Below are 19,362 nucleotides of genomic sequence, written 5' to 3' on the forward strand. Positions count from 1 at the left end.
CTAATTGCCAGTTGTTCTAGATATCACTCTGCTAAATGCTGTGAATCTAAATGTACCCTAAAGACCCTAAAACCCTAAAGAACGGTACAAGTTTTTTTCTTTCCTAGAACCGTCTTAGAAAGTCCAAGCCTACAGTTTACCATTTAGGAAACTTTACTTTTTAAGAGCGTACCTCTTGCTCCTCGTTTCCCGGGGTACTGATGGGATCGCTCAGAGGTCGCTGATGGTTTGACCATGGGCTGCTCAGTGAGGAAGACTATGACAGAAGGCAGGAAGCTGGCACGTTTATCAGACGCATTACGCCACCGCTGTGATACGGACAGCGCTGATCCCTATCAGAGTCGATTGGGTCTGGTCATTTCCTCAGCAAGACAAACTGCCCCTGATAGGCCGTTTATTGTGTATGACCCCTGCAAGGACCTTTGGGATTATTACTTATGATCCATTTACCATTTGGGGAGGCCTGACATGTTTGCTGCTCCTCTTGCTCTCTCTCTCTCTCTCTCTCTCTCTCTCTCTCTCTCTCTCGCACCCTTCTGATTGTCCCACCCTCTGATTGAGAGAGTCAGGGTTATTAACTCCTGTGGAGAAGCTGCCCTAGTAAAGGCCAGGCCCTTCATACACAAACACACACCAGACTTGGGCAGTATATCACTCAGTAATCATTACTGCAGTGCTGATATTGCAGAAAACTGCAATGTGCAAACAAAATGGTAATGTTACCAGAGAAGGGGAAAAGCTTCTTAACTTTCAATGGAAGTCAATGTAAGATTTTTTCCAGGTAATTTTGGAACATTTTTATTGGTCCATTCACCATAAAGTTTTGACACAATGTAAAAAACAACAGATTCATATTATGTCAAAAAGTTAAAAATAATTAAATAAGTTATATATAGTTTTATTAATTAAGTTATATATATAATTTTATTTTAATGTATTTATTATTTATTTTAAAAATAATTCACATTTTTCTTTATTGATATTTTAGCTCATTGTAAACTTAGTGTGTTTTTTATGTATTGCAGGACTAATTGTAGTCACATCAGGTAGCAAGGAAACTTATCTATCCATGCTCTGTCCACACAAGTAGAAATTAAAATGAATAAAATCACAAAAATGTTAAATAACCAATATTTTAATGTTTTTATTATTGCATTCTAACTTAGCATTAAACACAATTAAATAAGGTTGTTAATTCAGTTAACTGTTCCTGTTTGTTTTGAATATTAAATATATTTATATAATGGATAACCTATTTTCCTTCCTTTTTTTAAGCATAAAACTTTGATGTAGTATGTAAATATTGTTTGAAACAAACGAACCTATCCGTACAATCCATATGTAAAAGTTACCATATGGACATCCATGTTTTCATGTCACAAACCAATGCATTAACATATATCTGTTGAGCCCACTAGTTAAAGTTATAACGTGTATAACATGTTTTAGCCTTGATTGCTTTTTGAATGAGGTAAAATTCAGGGTAGCCAATCAGAATGGAGCTCCTAACAGAGTAACCAGAAAAGAAAAAAGAACAAGAAGGGTCTGGACAGCGGTTGTATAGAAACAAACTGTTTTCAGTACATAAACACATAGAAGCACCATAAGTGAAGCTCTGAAAGCAACAATAAACATGCCTGCCTGTTTGTCTAATGCATACTTAAACATAACGAGGTCTTATGATGAGGAAATGTCTCTTTTCTTCATCCATGAACTGAAATGAAGCCACATATTGCTATAGCCTGTGGTAAACAGTGTGTGAAAAATGATACACTGTATGAAATTATGCCAGACTTGACTTTGGACTTAAAATATTTAAGAAGCAGGACATAAACAATGATCTAGGTTGCTATACATAATAAAAATAATATTTTTGAGTTATTAAGAGATTTGAATGGAATGTTTGTGTTCCAGAACAGTTGAGTATATAGTGATTATATTATTAAAAATATAATTATATCAGCACATCTGAACAGAAGAACAGTCAAACATACAGTTACTTTTTTATTAATAATGAATGAGTCGTTTTTCTTGCCACTGTTACACTTTGGCCTGCTCATCATGTTGTAAAATGTTTTTGTTAACATTAAAAATAATAATAATTATTTATGTATTATTTATATTTAACTTTTTTTTCAACTGGTAAAATATCATTTCCAGTTTTTTTTTTGCATTCCCTGAACCAGTTTTGTTTTATGCATAACATATTTTGTAATACTTGAACCATAATTAAACCATGATTCCTGCATTCATGAGATATAATTTGTTTATAATGTATTGTACAGTATTATGAATAGCTTGGCATAGATCTGTATGAATGTTATATGAATGTTCATATGAAATTATAGTTACAAACAAAACTTTATTTGGCTTAAAATGTATATCATATATTATAAATTGTTCTATATAATATAATCATGTATACTATGTAATAATAATATATAATATAAAGTATAATAATTATGAATATATTATATGAAAGTATGACATTTATATATATATATTCTTGCTTTATGAAGTAAGTTAAATTGCATATGCTGTTATGCTGTAAGATTTGTTATATAGTTTCAAATTAGCGGTTAAGCTTTTTCACAGAGCAGTTTATTGTGTGTAAAGTAAAGTACAGTAAAGGTACAGTTATTCTTTCTCTTCTATACATTTATTATATTACAAACTGTGTTATTGTCATTTCCAACCTGTTTACAGTACGACTACATAGTCCAGCTTGATAATGTAGTATTTTAGCTCAACTGTATGCAGTTACACTAAGCAAACACTCGAGTGGTTCAATGTAAATAATTTAGATATTCGTACAGAACCAAGCTGTTGGGATTTTTGCCAACATTTAGTAAAATCTGAACCTGTCCGATCTGAGAACGGAAATGTTGCTAATCCCCCCCCCCATACCTTCACATGCACTCACAGGCCCCCAGTTTCCAAACAACATTCAGGAGGACGCCCACTTTGGTGAAACAGTTGTGACTGTACCGCAAGTGAACAGCTATCATTTAAAAACAGATGTGCAGTTTTTTTTTATCCTGTGGAAACCAGCCTTCTAAAAGCCACACTATTTACAAACACAGCCCAGCAGTAGCAGTGCGATAGCCAACTGGGCAAGAAAAAGAGTGGGGAATTTCTACAGAGGAGTCATACTGCTTCCAGGCACAAGCTAATGCATTACCTGCCTCACACTCCAGCGCATGTGTGTGTATACAACTCTGCGGGGCGAAAAAAACACCTTCTGGAAACACTCACGTTAAAGCACCTCTTTAGTGAAGGTATGTCTGGTAAATAGAAAGGGTAGGAAGGGAGAGAGATAGTTTATTCAGTTCCTTAGGCCATGCTGTGAGAAAGAGAGCAATATAGAGTCAGAGAGAGAGAGAGAGAGAGAGAGAGGGTGAAAGTGAGGGGGGGAGCTCCACTGTGACAAACCTATGTAAGCTCAAAGAGAAGCTAAGCAGCGGCGGCAGGCTAAACTCACCTTGTAGCTAGAGCAGAGAGGCTCACCTCTCAGATTGAGCGGAGAGTGGAAAGGGGAGCCCAGCAGCCCTCTAAGTGTGTGTGTATGTGTGTTGATCTGTGTGTTTGTTTTGCATACATTTTCAGGGCAAAAATGTCTTGACTTTGTAGCAAAGTCATAGAAATCCCTGCAGTGTGAGTACCAACAATGTGTCAACTAACAATGTGATGACCGGCACTATGATTACCAACATTGTGAGGACCAGCACAATGATTACAACAATGTGAGGACCGGCACTATGATCACCAACACTATGGGGGATCAACACTGTAAGCACCAACAATGTGAGGACCAACACTATGATTACCAACAATGTGAGGACCAACACTATGATTACAACAATGTGAGGACCGACACTATGATTACCAACAATGTGAGGACCAACAATGAGAGGCAGTGGTGGCTAGAGAGGTGGCTCAGCGGTTAGAGCACCGGGATATCGATAACAGGGTTGTGGGTTCGATTCCCGGGCTCGGCAAGCTGACACTGTTGGGCCCTTGAGCAAGGCCCTTTACCCTCTCTGCTCCCCGGGCGCTGGAGTTGGCTGCCCACCGCTCTGGGTGTGTGTCTGTACTCACTGCCCCTAACACGTGTGTGTGTGAGTGTGTGTTCACTACCAGATGGGTTAAATGCGGAGGACACATTTCGCTGTACACTGTACAGTGACAAATACGTGCACCTTTCACCTTTCACCTTTCACCAACAATGTGAGGACCAACAATGTGAGGACCGACACTATGATTACCAACAATGTGAGGACCAATGTGAGGACCAGTGCTATGAGGATCAACACTGAGTAGCAACAACATGAAGACCAACACCAGTAGAATGGACAGTATGAGCATATTTGACAATGAACGAACCAACCAAATTTCAACAAAATCAAGTACCAACAATCTGAAGACCAATGTGAGGACCAACACTATGGGGGATCAACACTGTAAGCACCAACAATGTGAGGACCAACACTATGGGGGATCAACACTGTGATTACCAACATTGTGAGGACCAACACTATGGGGGATCAACACTGTAAGCACCAACAATGTGAGGAACAACACTACGATTACCAACATTGTGAGGAACAACACTACGATTACCAACATTGTGAGGACCGACACTACGATTACCAACATTGTGAGGACCAACACAATGATTACCAACAATGTGAGGACCAACACAATGATTACCAACATTGTGAGGACCAACACTATGGGGGATCAACACTGTAAGCACCAACAATGTGAGGACCGACACTATGATTACAACATTGTGAGGACCGACACTATGATTACCAACATTGTGAGGACCAACACAATGATTACCAACAATGTGAGGACCGACACTATGGGGGATCAACACTGTAAGCACCAACAATGTGAGGACCGACACTATGATTACAACATTGTGAGGACCAACACAATGATTACCAACAATGTGAGGACCAATGCGAGGACCAGTGCTATGAGGATCAACACTGAGTAGCAACAACATGAAGACCAACACCAGTAGAATGGACAGTATGAGCATATTTGACGATGAACGAACCAACCAAATTTCAACAAAATCAAATTAAATAGCATCAAAGCTAACCTTTGTTTTCTACCTACAAAGTTACATTTATGGAGACTGAATTCTGGCCACATAAAACATGCACAGGACATAAGCATGACCCCATGTCCTGACATTGAATGAAAAACAGCCGTGTGTGTGTGTGTGTGTGTGTGTGTGTGTGGTGACATTGCAGCCTGGGCAGAGAGCAGGAGGTCTGGGGCGAATGACAAACGTGTCCCCCCCTTTCCGTTCCTGCTGTGAGGGATCTGTCAGGAGCTGGTGTGTGTGTGTGTGTATGTGTGTGTTTGTGTGTGGCCCTGCCAGGTCGTATTGAGCTGACGGGGGACTGGGAAGGTACACTGCGAGCACACGTCAGTAGTAATAAGCAGCAAGGCTAGGTGACATGCAGGCTAGCTACACAGCCACAGAGGGGACTTGTCACCTACAGTCGTTTATACAGGAGGTGTGTGTGTGTGTATAAATGTGTGCAGTGGTGAGCATGTGTGTGTGCTGGGGGTGGGGATTACAGGCATTTGGACCAAAGGGGGGGTCTGGGAAGGGGGTTGGTGTATTATGCACTTGGAGAGTAGATCATGGATGATGGTTATTTCGGAGTAAACAAAGTTTCGCAGATTAGGGTTGAGTGATCTGTTCTAAAGGGTTCTAGATATCATGCAGACTGTTTTATTCTGTTAAAAAAAGTTTGGAACCCAGGTTCGTTCTAGGTACATGCACTCTGAAAAATTAGTGCTTTAGCTTAAAAATATTAATAAAAAATCCAAATAAATGAAAGTAATTATTATTGTTATACTTATTATTATAATATAATGATAACAATAATTGATATATATATATATATAATTTTATTATTATTATTATTATATGTCCCTTTTTAACATATTACTTCTAACTTTTTAAATAAAATGTTTGTGTTAAGTGTGTATGTTCATATTATTTATAATATGATATGATATAAGCATATTGACATGTGGTGTCAATTCTCATCATTTTTTATAGGGATTATTTTTTATTGTTCATAAGAAACTTGAGACTTGAGACAAAGACCCAAAGGAGTCACAACTACAGAGTGGAGACTCGACTCACACCCACACCTGGACACTAGAGACTCAACTTAGACTCCTACTCAGAGACTCAACTCAGACTCCTACTCAGAGACTCAACTCAGACACATATCTAAGAGATATCTAGACTCACATCCAGACTTGCAGCTTGACTCAGGCTCATACCCACAGAATCAACTCAGACTCTTATTCAGAGACTCAACTCAGAGACTCAACTCAGACTGGTACTCAGAGACTCAACTCAGACTCCTACTCAGAGACTCAACTCAGACTCATACTCAGAGACTCAACTCAGACTCTTACTCAGAGACTCAACTCAGACTCTTACTCAGAGACTCAACTCAGAGACTCAACTCAGACTGGTACTCAGAGACTCAACTCAGACTCTTACTCAGAGACTCAACTCAGAGACTCAACTTATACTCACACTCAGAGACTCAACTCAGACTCCTACTCAGAGACTCAACTCAGACTCCTACTCAGACTCCTACTCAGAGACTCAACTCAGACTCCTACTCAGAGACTGAACTCAGACTCCTACTCAGAGACTCAACTCAGACTCACACTCAGAGACTCAACTCAGACTCCTACTCAGAGACTCAACTCAGACTCACACTCAGAGACTCAACTCAGACTCACACCCAGAGACTCAACTCAGACTCCTACTCAGAGACTCAACTCAGACTCACACTCAGAGACCTAACTCAGACTCATGCTCAGGGGATCAACTCAGACTCACACTCAGAGACTCAACTTAGACTCACCCTCACAGATTCAACTCAGACTCATAATTAGAGGATCAACTCAGACTCACACTCACAGACTCAACTCCGACTCACACTCAGAGACTCAACTCAGACTCACACTCAGAGACTCAACTCCGACTTACACTCAGAGACTCAAGTCAGACTCACCCTCACAGACTCAACTCAGACTCGTACTTAGAGGATCAGCTCAGACTCACACTCAGAGACTCAACTCAGACTCACACTCAGAGACTGGAGATTTGATTCAGATTCCCACCCAGAGACTTGGGTTCCAGCTTGGACTTTGTGTGTTGTATAGTGAATTATTGATTATTGTATGAGGTATTAATAAATGCAATTACTGTCAATTAAATAATCAAGTGATTCAGAAAGTGTGAAAAGCAGAGTGTAGTTTTTATTTACGCTTCAAATATGATATCATACAATATTGAGTGTATATTTAGGCAAGTGTGTGTGTGTGTGGTGTAGTGCACACTGATACACTATAGATCCTCAGCACCAGAGCTGTTTAAAGAATGATAGGGATCAATTTCAGTTGTCTTGCACTTCCCAGAAAGAAAGTGAGAAAATCATCCTCTGTGTGTGTGTGTGTTTGTGTGTGTGTGTGTGTGTGTGTGTATGTATGTATGCATGTGAGTGCATATGTGTGTGTGTATTCCTGGCACATCCGTGGTTCCTTGACTGACTGACTGCCTGGCGGCACGCGCACACGCACACACACCACACACACACACACACACACCCCCCACACACACAGTCAGTAAGTGGAGAGAATGTCAATAAGGGCCGGCCTGCTCGGATCAATAAGTGACATTTACTCTGTGCTGTGCGACAGCCTCGCTGCTTATGCACAAATTACTGAGCGGCCCTGTTCTGATCATCAATCACAGCAGCGCTGTGCGTAACCTCTCCTCACTGCTGGGTCCAAACCCGGCCTGCGCTGGACGTCCCCTCTTCCTCGCTTACCATCAGCGTCACCCCTTTAACAGGCCTGAGCAGGTCAAAAGGCCGGGACCCTGAAAAGAGTTGCAGAGCTCATTTCCCTCATTACAGACTACAGTCTGCTATCTCAGTTCGTTTGAAGGCAGTGTATGTTTATGTAAACAGTGCTTTTTATTCATGAATTAAAAATAAAATATGAATTAAATGAGCATAAAGAACAAAAGAAGTAAATGGAAGAAGGTGTTTTATATTAAATAAACCAAAAAAAAAAAAAATCAGTTTAAATAGCTTTATTGGCAAGACTGTATGAAGGCCAATACGGTCAAAGTGTCAACACTAACAGCATCATCATCATCAACAACAATAATAACACAAATAAAATAATGAATATCAATAATAAATAATGAAGCATCATATCTAGTTGCGGCAATAGAGAATAACCAGTTCTTAGGACGTTCCATCTGTCAAGTTTTCGGGCCAAGGCGTTGTTTTGAACTCTGGGTCATGCTTTATGCCATCAGCTGCCGGAATCAAAGAGAGCACAATTGGCCTCGCTCTCTTTTAGTCTGCACCCTCCTTGTGTTGGGGGCATTGCTAGTGATAGGGGGAGTGAACATAAACAGGTATTGGGTGATTGGTCTTTTACATTTCGACTTTCTCAGAAGATCATGAATAACATTAAATACACATGTAGAGTAATAACCTGACCAGGGATTGATTAATTATCCTTCATAATTGGATAGAAATGGAGTGAATTTAGACTTACATTACAATAATAACATGAATAACATGCAATAAATGTGTAATAATAACATAAGCCGGGATTGGGTAATTGGGTAAAAAATAATCTAACTAAAGTAACTGGCCTTCCCAACTGGGTAGAACATGGAGTAAAATATTAAAACAAATCATAATAATAACATAATTGTTTTTTTATAATAATAACATGAACAGGGTTTGAGTAATTTACTTTATTTTCAAATTAGGTAGAAAATGGAGTAAATTAGAAAAACATTTTAAATAATAACATGAATAATATGAAATAAATGAGTAATAATAACATGAACATTGATTTGATAATTAGCCTTTCAAATTGGGTAGTACAAGTACGATTTGAAAAAATCATAATAATAACACACATTTCTTTAAAATAATGATAACATAAACAGGGGCTGAGTAATTAGCCTTCCCAAATAGGTAGAAAATGGAGTAAAATTGGAAATAAATCATTGTTTTTAATAAGAACATGGACAGGGATTGACCTTGGCCTTCCAAAATTAAAATAAATAAGTAAAATTATAAATAAATTCTAATAATATCTTGAACAGGGATTGAATAATTGGCCTTCAAAAATGGGAAGAAATTGAGTAAATTAGAAATGAATTTTAAATAATAACATAAATAAAGTGTAATACATGTATAATAATAACATTAACAGTGATTGGGTAATTAGCCTTCCTAATTGGATAGAAATGGAGTACATTTAGATATAAATGATAATAATAACACAAATAATATAAAATAAATGTGTAATAATAACATGAGCAGGGTTTGAGTTATTGGGTAAACCATAATAAAAAGTTCTGACTCTGTATGACTCACCTACAGCTTCTCTCCTTAGCATCCCTAAGCAGTTAAAAGTATTAGGTTGGTCCAGAAACCAGACGTGAACTTTACTTAAGTAACCAAACGTGGAATTATACTTTAATATGCAATTTAAATTCAAGATTTAAATTGCACATCTTTACCCCCCCCTCCTCTAAACTGTTGAATGACTGATATAGCCAATTAATTCTATTGGTGTCAGCCAGGCCACTTCAACGGCTCCAGACATAAAAATGGCCCCTTTAAACAATATCTCCTTAAGTACCTATACCCAGATGGATCTAAATTTGATCCGCCTGCATATAGTATTTAAGTTGACACTGAAATAGTGTTGTTAACCCCCCCAAACCACCTCCTCCCCCATGCCTGCACTGGATTTCCTGCCGCTGTCACGTCCCGAATGGGTAAATTAAGTGTCTTTGATAGTGTGGCCTGGGGCTGATCCCTTCAAAAGACCATCAGGATGTTTTGCGGTGGGCTCTGGGCTGTGGGGGGGTTTAAGAGAGTGATTTTAATCCGCCGAGCTGTGATTCGGCCCTGTCGGTGAATGTGTGTGTGTGTATGTGAGGGCATCATGGCCAAGCATGTCACGTCTTTAATGAAGTGCACTGCAATTATAAGGGCAGCCCTGTATTGATGGGAATGTGTGTGTATGTGTGTGAGTGTTAGGGGTTGAGGTGTTGGTGTGTGTGTGTGTGTGTAAAAATGACACTCAGAAAAACCTTAATTACTGAGCCAAGGCACCATGAATCACATCAAAAAAGCAATAGCCTATCACACACACACACACACACACACACACAGTACGCAGTACACAGTACATAAGGCACATAATAATATATATACAAGCCTCCGCCCTGTCACTCAGGGTTACTGCAGTGCTGTAAATGACCCACCCCCCAAATAATGTCTGCTCTGTGGTGGTCCTGTGGGGTCCTGACCGCTGAAGCACCGGGTGAAAGAAGGTATCCTCTGACAAGGAAATTCTCGTCAGAATTTTGTGGCCGAAAGACGAAACTGACGGACAGTCAACGCAGGTCCTTCACAACCAGTTTCTGAAAGAACACTCTGTAGGGAACTGCAGACCACCAGCATGTGGAGCAGAGTGGTACGCAAGAGTCCTTCACTCACCTCTGCTCAAGAATGAAGAGAATGAAGAGCATTTCCTGTAGACTGTAGGGATTTCTGCCACTGCTGGTAGACCCGTATGACCATACGCTTCCATACACCTGTAGATTCAGCTACTTCTTTCACACTACAGTCTTTGGCCACGCCCAAATGCAGTCCCTCCTTTTAGCCAATCATTAACATCTTGTTTGCGACCTATTTTCCACACATTCAACCAGACACCTACTGCACTGTACTGTACTCTTCTCAAAGTATGAGTCCCGCCACAGAGACAGAGCCTGAGACAGATAGACAGACAGACAGACAGACAGACAGGCAGTTAGATAGACAGACAGACAGACAGACAGTTAGATAGATAGATTGATAGATAGATAGATAGATAGATAGATAGATAGATAGATAGATAGACAGGCAGGCAGGCAGGCAGGCAGGCAGTTAGATAGATAGATAGATAGATAGATAGGAAATCTATATTTATATAATATACGGTTCTGTATTTATACACAGCTTATATACTATAGCTTATATACCTCTCCTATAACACACATACACAATGTGATAACGTGCCGCCATAGTAACCAAACTGGCAGGAAGTCCACGGAAAACCTTTGGTCCCACAAATATGTCCTGCTGGGAATCATTTGAGTAATCAAGTGTGTTTTCTCGCTCTAACTCCCGACGCCATTTACTTCATTAACTTTTGATTAATAATCAAGCAATCAAGTTTGTTTTCTAAACGTGACGAAATATAAAGACCAACTCCTAAATTTACGATACGAAAAACATAACACATATTAATCAGAGGCCCGGCCGAACCCGCAGGAGAGGGGGACTGTTTACCTCAACCTGAATAAAGTATCAACAGTCATTTTCCTGATTATTACAAACCGAGCAGGTAACAAATGACCTTAGAGTTGATCTAAATAAGAGTGAGGAACTCTCTCTCTCTCTCTCTCTCTCTATTTCTATCTCTCTCTCTCTATTTCTATCTCTCTCTCTCTCTCTCTCTCTCTCTCTCTCTCTCTCTCTATCTCTATGTCTCTTTCTCCCCCTTTTTCTCTCGGCCTCTATATATCTCTTTCTCCAACCCCCCCCCCTCCTTTCTCCAGAACTATAACCTTTATGAACATCACATTGTGATCAAAGCAATTAACGCTTTAAGGCAACTTATTAGGAACTGGCAACCCGGACATACGTTTTATTGACAAAAGTAAATGGACACCTGCTCAATCATTGTTTCTTCTGAAATCAAGGGTATTAAAAAGAGTTTATGGAGGAGTAACTGTCTCTACTGTCTATATGCGGAGCAGCTGCTCCCCCAGTCACGGCTGGTATCTATATTTGGGCTGGAACCTCAGTAATACCTCAAAAAGATCTGTCAATCACCTTCTTAAAACCCCCAAAAACTCCCAAAATCCTCAAAAAACCTCAAATCACCCAAAACTACCAAAAACTCCAAAAAAAAACCCCAAAACCCACAAAAATCCTCAAAACCCACAAAACCCCCCAAAACTCCCAAAACTCCTAAAACCCTCAAAAAACCTCAAACCCCCCAAAACCCTCAAAAAATCTTAAACTCCCATAACTCCCAGAAATTCCCAGAAACTCTTCCCATTTCAGATTTCTGAGGAGTGTTGGTGTGCGTCACCATGGTAACGTTAACAGTAGTTGTTGGCTGCTGATGGAGGGCTGTCAGTCAGGCATGTTCATTGGAGCATTAAGACCACGGCAGGTCTGATGAGTGCAGCTCGGTGGTTTTGGAGGAGCGTTTCATCATATTTCTACTCTGAGTTTTCTATTGAAACTCTGCTTCACTCAACACCCACATTTAGTTTTCTACAGAAAATTCAATTCAATCAATGTTGGTGTTCCCGGGGGCTTTGAGTTTATACTGACAGAGCTTCAGATCCCTAATTACAGCTAATTGGATATACGGCAGTTCTACATATCCAAGACGTAAACACGACCATTCAGAACCCGTCTGCAAAGTTTAGCTGTTTAACTCCACAGTAATTAATGCAGTGCAGAGATGCACGTGTCAGGGTGGAGGATCTCAGCCCCAGCACCTCTACATCAGTCGGTATGACGTTTATGAATCTTACACACTATGTTATGGCCAAAGCAATTAGCATAAACATAGAAACATGTTTGTGTTAATTGCTTTAATTAACATAAACACAGAAATGGGAAAATACATTATTTACAAGCTTAAATGTTTATTAATTAAAAAAATAAAAATTAGGACTTGATGTCCTTCTCTCTCTCTCTCTCTGTACCTCATCCTTGCATTAAGCCTGTGTGAAGCCTCTAGACGTAAATATTATGACTCTTTAGTTCTGCTGTATCTGAAGTGATGCATTTATAGTCGTACAAAATTTCCTCAGCTCTCGTCATGAAAGCAGGCAGACTGAGTGAGCGGGCAAGCAAGTGAGTGAGTAAGTGTGTGTGTGAGTGAGAGATGGATAAACAAGCAAACCTGCTTATGCTGCAGAAGCCAGGGTTACGCTATACGAGTTTTACCCCGAATTCAGCCTCGATTCTCAGTCTGGCTGAGTCTGTGCTGGTTGGCTGTAGCCTGCGGATTTTTCCGTCAGTCCGAGCCGACAGTTGGAGAGGGAATCGAGTAATGTGTGAGGGGTGTAGACTCAGATTTTTGGACTCCCGACCATGTGTCTCACACCAGTCTGCTTGGCTGAAAAGCCAAAAATGGACCCCACTGGGTCCAGTCCGTAGCTCCCCCTAGCACTAGCAATGCTCCAGACACTCGGAGGGTAAGGACTGAACACATCCCTTGTGTCTTCCAATACATGCAAAGCCAGCCACTGCCTCTTAACCGAACTGCCGCCAGTAGCACACCCGGCTCCACCACACCAGCACACCTCGCTTTTACAAGGAATGAGGGGAGAGAGCGCCCTTTGTGCTCCCTTTGACTCTGGCTGCTGATGGCAAAGCGGCATGGCTCGGGATTCTAACTCATGACCCCCCGGGCCATGCCTGCATGCTTTTAACTATCTACTGCCGCTTGTAAGTTGGAGGGATATGCCTTAGGTACAGATAGACTTGACCTGTATGAGTGCTTGTGACCTGCTTGTGTCCTTCTAACCAGGATGGACACTCATGTTGGACCATTCAGTACGACATGGTCCATACGCTGCACTGTACATATGGTCCATAAATCAGAAACACACAGGTCTTCAGCTTTCAGCAGTGCGTGGATTTATGAGGCCTTCTGCATGAACTGAAGTGGAGGAGGAACGGCAGTTTGGACAGAAGCGGTGCTGCTCCGACTGAGTAACTGATCCTGTGAAGGAGGTTCTCATGCAGTGTGGATTTGTTGCATCTGTGAGGAGAAGAAGTTGTGTGTGTGTGTGTGTGCGGGTGTATGTGTGGTGGGGATGGGTGGGGCGCTGGATGGATGGATGGCAGTGTGTCACGAGAGCTAATTTAGCAAAGGGAGGGAGACATAATTTAATCTGTTCTGGGCCATTCTTTAAGAATTAGACACACACACACACACACACACACACACACACACACACACACACACACATCGTTGCAGGGAACCAGCCAGCCCAGCCTTAACCTTAATCATGTATCCTTACACTTTACAACAAGTATCATACAGGCTGGACATTCAAGCAATTACAAACAATTATCTGTACAAGTCCAGAGCAGCCATACAAATGACATGTATCCCTAGAAGCTACAAGTACCAATACAAGTTACAAGTATCCATAGAAGTTTAAAGTCTTTAGGCAAGTTAAAAATATACAAGAAATTTACTAGTGTCCATACACACTAAAGATATCCAGAAAAGTAATATGTAAAGATTAGCCATATGAAACTAGCCATACAAGTTACAAGTATAGGCAAGAAGCTTCCAGACAAGCTAAGACTTTATATGAATTACAAGTTTCCAAAGTTAAAAGGCATCCAGGCAAAAGTACCCATACATGTCACATATATCCTCACAAGTTGCAAGTAGCCACACGCTTACAAATATCCATAGACACTAAAAGTATCGAGTCAAGTTAAAAGTATCCATACATGTTACATGTATCTCTACAAGTTACAAGTAGCCATACAAGTTAACAATATTTAGGCAAGTTAAAGGGACTGAGACAAATCAAAAGTAGCCATAAAAGTTACAAGAGAGTACCCATCAAAGTTGAAAGTATCTGGACAAGTTAAAAGTATTTATTCAAATCAAAAGTATCCATATATGTTACATGTATCTGTACAAGTTACAAGTTGCCATACTAGTTACAAGTATTTAGGCAAGTTAAAAGGACTGAGACAAGTTAAGAGTGTCTATACAAATCAAAAGTAGCCATACAAGTACCCTTAAAAGCTGAAAGTATCTAGACAAGTTAAACATATTTATACAAAGTATCCATATATGTTACACATATCTCTACAAGTTAACAGTATTTAAGCAAGTTAAAGGGACTGAGACAAATCAAGTACCCATAAAAGATGAAAGTATCTGGACACGTTAATGGTATTCATGCAAAAGTATCTATACATGTTACACGTATCTGTACAAGTTACAAGTATCCATACAAGGTAACAGTATTTAGGCAAGTTAGAAGCATCTAGACAAGCTAAAAGTATCCATAAAAATTAAAAGTATCTATGCAAATTGAAAGCATCCATAAAAGTTCAAAAGTATCCATACGTGTTCTACAAGTTACAAGTAGCCATAGAAGTTAACAGTATTTAGGCAAGTTAGAAGCATCTAGACAAGCTAAAAGTATCCATAAAAGTTAAAAGTATCTATGCAAATTGAAAGCATCCATGTTCTAGCCATAGAAGTTGAATGGATCTAGGCGAGTTGGTAGCATTACGTTAAAAAGTATCCATACAAAACTGTCCAAAAACTCTTACAAGTATTCCTACAAGTTAAAAGTAATAGAAGGCATTCATAAAGGTTTTAGGCATTCATGGTCTTCAATTAATTAAAAATGGTTTACATGCAGTTAGGGAAAAAGAAATATATATAATATTTATTTATTTATTTATGTTTAATTATCATTATTTTATTAATAATAATTAATATAATAATAATAATAATTTAACATACAAATATTGAATAAATACATTTTAATTAATAAATAAATAATTAAAAATGTTTATTAAATTAATATTACTTTTCCTTCATCCAGGACACACTGGGGTGTCACAAAGTGCTAAAGTAACACACACCAACACACACAGACACACACCCCAATAAAATGAGTCAATAGTTTATTTTTCCCTCCAAGCCTATTAATTCACTGGCAGTTCAATAGAAACTGTTGGTGCCAGAATCAGAACCCTCTCTCATCATAAAACGAGTCTTTCAGTTTAAGAGCTAAAGGGCCTTTTTTTAAGATTTGAGAAAAACACTATTGCGCTTTTCAGCGTCTCGCTTTTCCAATTAAACTATCAGTTATTGGAGAACGTTTTGTGTCGGGTGGCTTGAATATTAATGTCATAGTAGATTAAGATTCAATGGACTGAATGGAGGTCATTTAGGCAAATTCTCATTTAACACTTCTGAATCAAAACTACACCAAACACACTGCCTTTCATTGGGCGAGATGGTTTTCATATGGCTTTTGTGATTACACGCCCGTTGGTTTGCTCAGTCCTCCCGCTCATTGTCCGAGTTCTATCTTATTAAAAATTGCCTTTTTTATTCCATTGATTCGATTCCGTCAGCCAATTGAATTAGCCTGAATTAGGATATGATAGGCAGTATTTATACAGCAGTCCTTTGAAACTAGGAAACTGAGCTAATGTGCAATTATAAAGTCCCAAGCGCATGCTATAGTCCGGCCTTTCAGACGTCTCCCTGGCTGAGTACAATGCAGGCCTAGCAAAGGGAAGGTGGAAAGAAGAAGAAGAAAGGAGGAAGAAAGAAGAAGGGGGTGGGGGGTGGGGGAGCAATGCTGAAAACCTAGAGGGGAAACAAACCTTCCCTCTGTGGATGAGATTAATTGGTGTATCACATAGCCAGTGTCTCTTAATAAATGTGGAGTTTATTTCAGCCTACTGGAACGGGCCCAAGCCACACAGAGCTTCAATAAATAAGGCTCTTCAGGAGGAGCGCGAGGGGGCTCTCTCCCAGCCGCCTGGGCTTCTTCCTGTTTATTTGTCCTGAGACGCAGGTTTCGCGGAGAGGTGGGTCTCCCGGCACCAGTCGAACCCGTATAAACATGTCGCCCGGGACAGGCCGAGGACTGAGCTTCCAGAGGATTTTCCAAACCCATTGTTTTTAGAAGAGTGGAATGCTCTCTCAAACATTGGACACTCTTTCCTCGACCTAAAAAGTGTTTTGTATATGTCTATTGACAAAATATTTCTGTATTATGGCATGTGTGTACGGAACCTTGTGTAAACTCGCGAAATACTATTATATTGTCAGCGACGTCTAAATCTCGGGGCATAGTTCCCTGCTAGGTTCTCGAAAGTGTTGAAATCGTAGTTTAAACAAAGTGTTAAAAAAACAAAACAAAAAAAAAAGCTGAAACATCTCCATGTTTAGACCTACAGGACTGAAACCTCATCTTCGAGTTGCTGACCCCTGAACGTCCTGGACACAATGTGCTCTCCACTTCTCAGACGTTGCAAGGCCTTAGGATCGTAGTCAAGCTTTGAGACTCAAATTGTAGCTCCAAAAAAAGGTGTGGAAAGATCTCAAGCTTCTCTGAGACGCCAGATACCAGCCTAGCATTCCCGGTTCTTTGAGGGATAACTTAGAAGAACCACTTTGAGGAACCTCTAAAGCCTCTGAGAACCTAAATGTACCTAAAAGTTCTTTCTAATGAAGTCAGTCAGGCTCCTCAGGACCCCCAGTGTAAATGTACCCCCAATGAAAATGCAGATCTTCCCAAAGTCTAATAGAGATTTTCAAGTTTTACAACGTTAACATGGCTCCGCCCTCCCTCCGAAGTCCGGGCAAACCTGAAGAGCTAATGCTAAAGCTAAAGCTTAAGCTAAACCAGGTGAGCTAAATCTTGGTGGCCCATCGCCCCCCTCAGATCACCGGGTAGATCTGCTGCCTGCCGCCCATGCGTACCCTGCGCTACCGGCATAGCGTGTAGCCTCCAGCAGCGATGGAAGGGACAATGGGGAACGCTGGGCAGCCAGTCGTGAGGCTCAAGCTTGGGTCTATATATGGGTTGGGAACTCGGTTCCAGATATCAGAACCCCAGTAAAACCCTTAACATGTGTGAAATCCGAACCACAGTTCAGAGTAAACAGCTGTAAAACTATACAGCTCTGTGCGTCGCCATGGTAACGCTAACAATTTGTGTTCTCCAGTGAGAGTGAGGGCTGTCAGTCAGGCCCGTTCATTAGAATATGAAGACCACACCCCCAGACAGCAGCTCTCTGAGAGGTGTGAGGAGTGCAGTTGGGTGATTTTATCAAATTTCTGCTTTGAGTTTTGTATGGAAACTTTGCTGAACGCTTTTCACTCAACGCCAACGATTAGTTTTCTACAAAAAAATGAACAATCGTCACTAATTTAAAGGTTCATCTTTAATTTTAGATTTTAGAAAGTGGTTCTTCTATGGTATCACTTAAAGAACAATTCGAAGTGCCTCTATTTTTAAGAGCATAACCAATAAATTCGCTGGTGAGGTTACAAATAGGCCAAGGACTACAATTTTAATTTTGATCAACCACTGTATATCAAGCGAAGGAAAGCGATCTTAAGGTCATTATAACTTCAAATTGCCATGCCAAAAAACTCCAACCAAACTTCCAGAACCATTTGGATCAAACAAGTCAGGCAAAGTCAGTGAATTCTAAGGTCACGCCTACTCTCAAAACCCTGGAAAAACTCTCGAAAACTCTTCCCAGTTCAGATCAAACAAGTCAGGCAGAGGCAGAGCGCTCTACGGTCACCACTGCTTCTACGCTCTATGCCAAAAGCTCGATCGAACTTTAGAAAGCTGAGCTCAACGCTGAGGCCGAACTTTGGAGTTTTCAAACTTCCACATCAGTCTCCTCTTGGCATCCCCCTCCGATCCAGCCCTTTCCGCCTTCAACCTCGGCTCTGAAACATGAGGGACGACAGCACGTCCTGACCGGAGGTAGGCCAGGAGCGAGAGCACAGGAGACGGAGAGCGAAAAAAAAGACAACATACCCGCTTTGAGTGAGCTTGCTTGTGATAGCTTCTCTAGGCTGCCTGTGCACTTTGACCGGCATTCGTGTCCTAGAGGCCCAGTCGTCACGCGCTGAGGGAGAGGGGTTACATGCTGTAGGCTTCTCGGACCAGGAACCCTGCCAGGGTCACATGGTCACATGTCCTTAAAACAAACTGTAACCCAGTTTCCCCTGGCAGCACGTCCCCTGCCAAAGAGAGGGGCGGAAGGGAGCAACTTGGACGTGGGCTTCTGTTCTAAGAGTAAATATGTTTTCATTGTCAGTTCGGTTGCAGTCGAATGGAAAGTTTGAAAGTCTGTAAAGCTTCTGGAAGCAAAAATAAAAAACCTGGAATAAGAAAATTTGGAATAACCAAAAAAGCTGGAAAATAACTAGAAAACGGCCCCAATTCCGAAACCTCCAAACTGTTATTAGGCATTATATTTACACCCCTAAAACGTACATACACCCCAATCCCCAATAGCTTTCTTGTTAAATTTCCTTAAAGGTGTCAAAGAATGCTTTTACTGAGTATTTCAGGTTATTTTCCATGTATAAACAGTAAGTATGTCACTTCGGTTGGTTCAAAAAATGCCCAGATGTTGTTTATCAAGTCCATTTACCACC

The 19,362-nt window shown here is 40.5% G+C and overlaps 1 long non-coding RNA gene across 1 annotated transcript; it reads right to left on the reverse strand.

Annotated features, from left to right (window-relative positions):
- Positions 1-8,140: 8,140 nt before the first annotated feature.
- LOC140559837 (uncharacterized) lies at positions 8,141-18,865 on the reverse strand. The gene is made up of 2 exons (XR_011979920.1): positions 18,737-18,865; positions 8,141-8,459 (listed from the first exon to the last, which is right to left on the reverse strand). It is a non-coding gene; the product is annotated as an uncharacterized lncRNA (long non-coding RNA).
- Positions 18,866-19,362: the final 497 nt, after the last annotated feature.

Source organism: Salminus brasiliensis, chromosome 7, assembly GCF_030463535.1.
Source record: "Salminus brasiliensis chromosome 7, fSalBra1.hap2, whole genome shotgun sequence".
In the NCBI taxonomy this organism is placed as follows: Eukaryota; Metazoa; Chordata; class Actinopteri; order Characiformes; family Bryconidae; genus Salminus; species Salminus brasiliensis.